At 48.6% G+C, this 5,695-nt stretch overlaps 1 non-coding gene across 1 annotated transcript; it reads right to left on the bottom strand.

The window, feature by feature from the left end:
- Positions 1 to 510: 510 nt before the first annotated feature.
- On the bottom strand, positions 511 to 617 carry LOC114210376 (U6 spliceosomal RNA). Its single transcript, XR_003609516.1, has one exon. It is a non-coding gene; the product is annotated as a U6 spliceosomal RNA (small nuclear RNA).
- Positions 618 to 5,695: the final 5,078 nt, after the last annotated feature.

Below are 5,695 nucleotides of genomic sequence, written 5' to 3'. Positions count from 1 at the left end.
GCTGTGCAGAAACTTTTCCTTTTGATATCGTCCCAATAGCTTATTTTTGCTTTTATTTCCCTTGCCTCAGGAGACATACCTAGAAAAATGTTGCTATGGCTGATGTCAGAGAGATTACTGCTTGTGGTCTCTTCTAGGATTTTCATGGTTTCAGATTTTTAGGTCTTTAGTCCATTTTGAGTTTATTTTTTGTGTATGGTATAAAAGTAAGTGGTCTAGTTTTATTCTTTTGCATATAGCCAATCCAGTTTTCCAAACACCTATTGTTGAAGAGACTGTCTTTTTCCCATTGGATATTCTTTCCTGTTTTGTCAGAGATTAATTGACTGTATAATTGTGGGTTTATTTCTGGGTTTTCTATTCTGTACCATTGATATATGTGTCTACTTTTGTCCCAGTACCGCACTGTTTTGGTCACTACAGCTTTGTAATATAACTTGAAGTCTGGAATTGCGATACCTCCAGCTTTGCTTTTCTTTTTCAAAATTGGTTTGGCAATTCAGAGTCTTTAAAAATATGGAATGCTTCATGAATTTACATGTCAACCTTGTGCAGGGGCCAAGCTAATCTTCTCTATGTCATTGCAATTTTAGTGTATGTGCTGCTGAAGTGAGCACTAAATTTCTGACTTTTTTTTTTCAAGTTTTTATTTAAGTTCAAGTTAGTTAACATATATGGAAAAATTGGTTTCAGGTGTAGAATTTAGTGATTCATCACTTACATATAACACCCAGCACTCATCACAAGTGCCCTCCTAATGCTCATCACCCATTTAACCCACCCTCCAACCCCCCAAAAATCTAATCTGCCATGCTGAGCCCTTAAGACCACATGGCAGCAGTTGTCTGCAGCCAGGCACTAGCATCCCTCCTAGACAGGGCATGCACTCACCAGTTTGCCCCGTTCCCATTCCCATCCCTCCCTGTGGTTACATCCTGCCCAGTTGATTCACTTCTACTTGTCCAGCCCTTGTCGGCATTGAGTTTTTGACTCCTGATCGACACTATGTGCCAAAAAGTCTACTCTTGCAATGACAACAAAAATATCCAGAATTTTCATTGGACTGGTTCCACCCATTTCTTCCATTTTATTGCATCGCCCTTCCAGTCCCCTCCCTCAATGCACTGATGACCATGCACTGGTTGCTGATTATCCCCTACCCCCAAGGAATGCCAGCCTGACCCCAGAAGGCCAGACCATGGGCATGGTTCCCTTTGAGATGTCTCCCCGAAGCCCTCCCTGACTCCTAGAATCCCTCTGTTGCATACACAGAATCATATTGCCATTTAGTTGAATTTCTTCATTGTACAGATTAAGAAATGGAAAATGTGACATTCAAGAATTGCACGCAATGAAAACTGTGACTAGAACTCAGGCAACAGGGACGTGGGAATTTCTCACCAAACCACGTGCTAATTGTGAGGCTCTTGCCTCAGTGCCCCTCACATCTTCACTGCAGGGCATCGTGCCATATGCATAATGAGCTCTCTGACTGACTGATTGATTGCTCACTCAGCGCTCCTGGCAAAGCATTTCTCACTCTGTTGAACAAATTATCTTTATGCATTGCAGTCTCTAGAGCTGAGATTAGGGGGAGCTCACTATAATCTTCAAATCATTTAGCAATGTCTTGGAACCACTGGACCTGATACAAGGATCTAGGAAAAACATCCCCTGTTGGCCTGTGGAAAGGAAGGGCGTGGGGAAAGCAGGAACTCTGAGGCACTATGCTAAGGATTTAAGTTTTATTTTTTACTGCCTGCAGCCAAATGTTGCTCACCGCCTGTTTTTATAAAGTTTTATTGGAACACAACCATACATTCACGCACAATGGCAGGGTTGAGTGGTTGCAGCAGAAACCGTATGGTCTGCTGATCCTAAAAGATTTATTGTCTGGCTCTTTATAGAAAAAGTTTTCTGAAGCTTGATGTAAAGCATCCATCAGCCCTCAAAGGTGGATATTACTTTATACTCGCTTAACTGAAGGGGAGCTGGTACTCAGAGAGGGTCTATCCTGCCACCCAAAGCGTGGTGGGATGGAACTCAGGTATTTGATTCTAAAACCCATCGTCATTTGACCAGATGCCCACAGGATAAAGTCCAAATTTCCTAGCAGGGACCAAACCCACTTGTCCAACTTCTCCCTCCCATGCACCTGTCAGGCCAGCAACTTTGAACTCCCTGCTGGCTTCCAAACACGCCGTGCAACTTTCTACATCCGCATCTTTGTAAACGATATTTCCTTTTCACCAAATCCCCGAACGTCTTTCTCTATAAGTGAAATCCCTTCATGACGCGTCGCAAATCTTACCTCCTCCATGGAAACTGCTCTTTGTCAGACAATTAATGAGAACAAGAGCCAACATTATTAGTATTTTCTTTGAGCCGTGAACTAGGCTGGCCGCTCTGCTGTATGTTCTACGTAATCTTTTTATGACAACCCTATGAGGTAGGCACTGATGGTCTCACTTCCAAGGGGCACATACAGGTTGAGAGAGGTTAAGTAACTTGGCCAGGGTCCCAGAGCTAGGGAGGTTTGGACCTGGGATTTGGCCCAGGTCTGTCTGATGTTCAAGTTCAGCTGTTATGACCACGCTCTAGGCAGCATCCGTTGTCTGCTCTCGCAGTTTCTCTTACAGACCTGGCTTTATAGCATTTGCTCAGTCTGTTGGGATGGTGCCTGTCTCCTGGAGGCTGGGAGACACATCCCTTTACGACTGTAACCTGGCCCACGGAGGTGATTCAGTCACTGTTTGTGGGAGAATGCTGGCACCTTGTCTTCACTGTGCCAACCCTGAACCTCAGTTTATTGTTCTATCCGTATTATTTCAACAGCATTTAGCAATTTGGGGAAACAAGATTTCCCCCAATTCTTTTCTGTTGGTGCCACCATCTCTCTGCCTCTGAGTGGACTGTGTGCAGTTGACCACCCAGGCCCATTCCTGGCTCGGCTCCGAGCTTAGATTTCACTTTGGTTGCTTGGTGTGCATTGATTAGTGTTTTAAAAAGGTTCTTGTTTCATCCATAAATAAGTCATAGTTCGTAGCTGTGAATAAAAGAGAGGTTAAAAGTAGCAACCACAAAATGACTCTTTTTCCCCCCATAGCCTGCCTTCCTCTAGAAAAACCCCCCAATTCTGAGCAGCGATGTGAATCCACACACCCGTGTGGGCTTGCTCAGACTCAAAGAAGGGAAATGTGTTAAACTATCATTTCTCACTGATAAATAATAACAGCAGCAACATCAACAATAACATCCTGACTGCGGTCAGTTGGCACACTTCATGGTGCCTTTTATGCAGTGGCAGCCGGGGTGTAGCCAGGGCGCAGGCCCCGCCCTCTCAGGGCCCCTAGCCCTCTACAGCCCACTGTGATCGGGGATCTCGGAAGAGAGGGCCCCCGCCAGCCCATGGGGTGGGAGGCGCAGGGAAGGGCCTGGGAGAGGGACGATGGGAGGTGGCGGCGTGGGGCCTCTGGCACCAGCTGGAGCTTGGCGCAGTGCTCAGACAGCTCTTGCTTTGTCTGGGACAAGTGTCAACAGAGAGAGGAGGATTCAAACACAGGTCCCCTGGTGCCCAGCCTGCCCTCGGCAGGCTCTGAGTTCAGAGCAATGGTGGAGTGGAGGTTGTCTCTGGGGTGCACCCACCGACTCCCAGGTCCCTACTGTAGGGGTCTGAAGACCATGGGGAGGTGGGACGGTGCCTGGCAGCCCTCCCCAGCCCGTCTCCTCCCTTCTCACATCCCTTCTCTGACACCCACATCACTGCCTCGTCAGGGAAGATCATTCTTTCCTGGGACCACACAAACGAACGGTGTAAAGAATCCACTGGCTTCTGTTGCCTTGCCTTTTAACAGAGATTCCAAACAACAGTTACCCAGGGGATGTGTCTGAGTCGCACTGTGGAAGGGTATGGAATTATCTACCAGCTTGACAAGTGATCCATCCCATCAGGATTTCTGGAGGAGAACAGGCCGGGTGCCGCCCTAGTCATCTCAGCTGGGCTTTGCCTGCCTGAGTCTCCTCCAGGATGCTGGAAGGAACTGGAAGGTCCACAGTAAAGTCAGCGTCTCAGCCGCAGGTGCCAGGAGAGCCGCATGGCCGTCAGCATGGCTCCCATCAACACCAGCCCTGGAACGACCCTTGGAGGAGCCAGGGGGCTTCTCCTCTTGTTTTCTCATCTTGGTTTGTGGCTACTTTGCCATGAGACAAGAGGCAAGGGGCGTTCAGCCTGGGCAGTGGCACCTCTGCCCTGTCTCCCGCACAGGGTGGAGGAGGGCGCATGGCTTCATGCAAGCGGCCATGTTTTGAAGGGTTTCTAAGAGCCCTAAGTGCATGCTATAGATCCATTGCCTCATGTTCTAGGAGGATGGGAAGGGATGTAATGACCGGGGTCTGGGCTGGGTCCCAGCTGATGCGTAATCCTGTCTCTGGCATCTCTCTGTGGGTTTCCCCTTGGTTTTGAGCGGTGGGGTTGGGGGGTTGCTAAGGGTTTCTTGTTCAGTATTCCTGGTCCCCGTGATAACAGAGGCTGTGAATTATGGACACAGCAGCAAATGTTTTTAATCTCCCATGAAACAAAAACCAGTGTGTTTTCTGCACCAGGGGCCGAGGGCGAGGGAACAAACAGACAGCTGCTCTGATATGGCTAACTCAGGCTGACGTCAATGAGAGTCGGTCCTGGCCAAGGGCTCCACTCAGGAAGCTTCAAAGTGATACCGAAAACAAATTTGCATTTTTTCCTTTCACAGGAACTCAGCTACTCTCAGTTCCACCGAGATGTTTTCACCAGCCTCTGCAACTGGCTAGTTATGTTGAATAAACAGGGCTTGCAAGGTAATGGGAATGCAGCGTGAGTTTTTGCTTTATACTTCCCCTTTAAAATTTATGCAGCGGGATTAATGTTCCCTGGCCCTGGATGAAAACACTGGCAGGCGTTGACTTTTCTGCTCCTCTTAGGAAATAGTCTGTCCTAAGGTCGCTTGAAATGGAAAACAGTCTCAATTTGGAATTTGAACGTCTAGGCCAAGATATTAGTCAAAACTGTAAACTTTGACATCTCGTTCTTCTCCCCGCTCCAGCCTCACTTGTTTAGGGCTGGAAGCCTGCGTGGGAAAGGGGGCTTCTCTGCTGGACTCCTGCACCCCACTCCCGCTGCCCCCTTTCCCCCCAGGGTGGAAGCTAGGGTGGAGGGAGGAGTAGAAAAGAGAAGGCAGCTCTCACTTGAGTGGGGGAGTGGCAAGGGGCTGGCTGAGGCTCTGAGCTGACTCTTCTCCTGGTGGGGCTCTTCTGAGGGCCTGTGCTTCCTGCTAGGTGGAGGCATCGCTCTTCTGGGCAGTCACTTGCGACTTTTCCCTCCATCCCTGGGGTTTACCTCCAGCTCCTTGCTGCTGGGGTCTCCGGCCCTCCAGACAGGCCCGAGGAGGCGCCATACTGGCTCCTTCCCCGTGGGGCCTACATCTGGCTCCAACCTTCACGCATCGCTTGCCCTGACAAACTCTGGAATAGAAGGTGACCCCAACCCAGGGGCTTGCTGCAGGAGTCACCTGCCGATTCGTTCCCCGTGGTTGCTGGAACACATCACCACAAAACTTGATGGATTAAAGGAGAAGAAATGGACTCTCCCCCAGTTCTTTCTTTCTTTCTTTCTTTCTTTCTTTTTTTTTAGATTTTATTTATTTGAGAGAGACAGACAGAG

The sequence above is a fragment of the Eumetopias jubatus genome, unplaced genomic scaffold, assembly GCF_037043125.1.
Source record: "Eumetopias jubatus isolate StellerSeaLion01/CBP00866 unplaced genomic scaffold, mEumJub1_p1.0 scaffold_17, whole genome shotgun sequence".
Classification (NCBI taxonomy): domain Eukaryota; kingdom Metazoa; phylum Chordata; class Mammalia; order Carnivora; family Otariidae; genus Eumetopias; species Eumetopias jubatus.
This window is presented reverse-complemented; position numbering and strand designations above follow the sequence as displayed.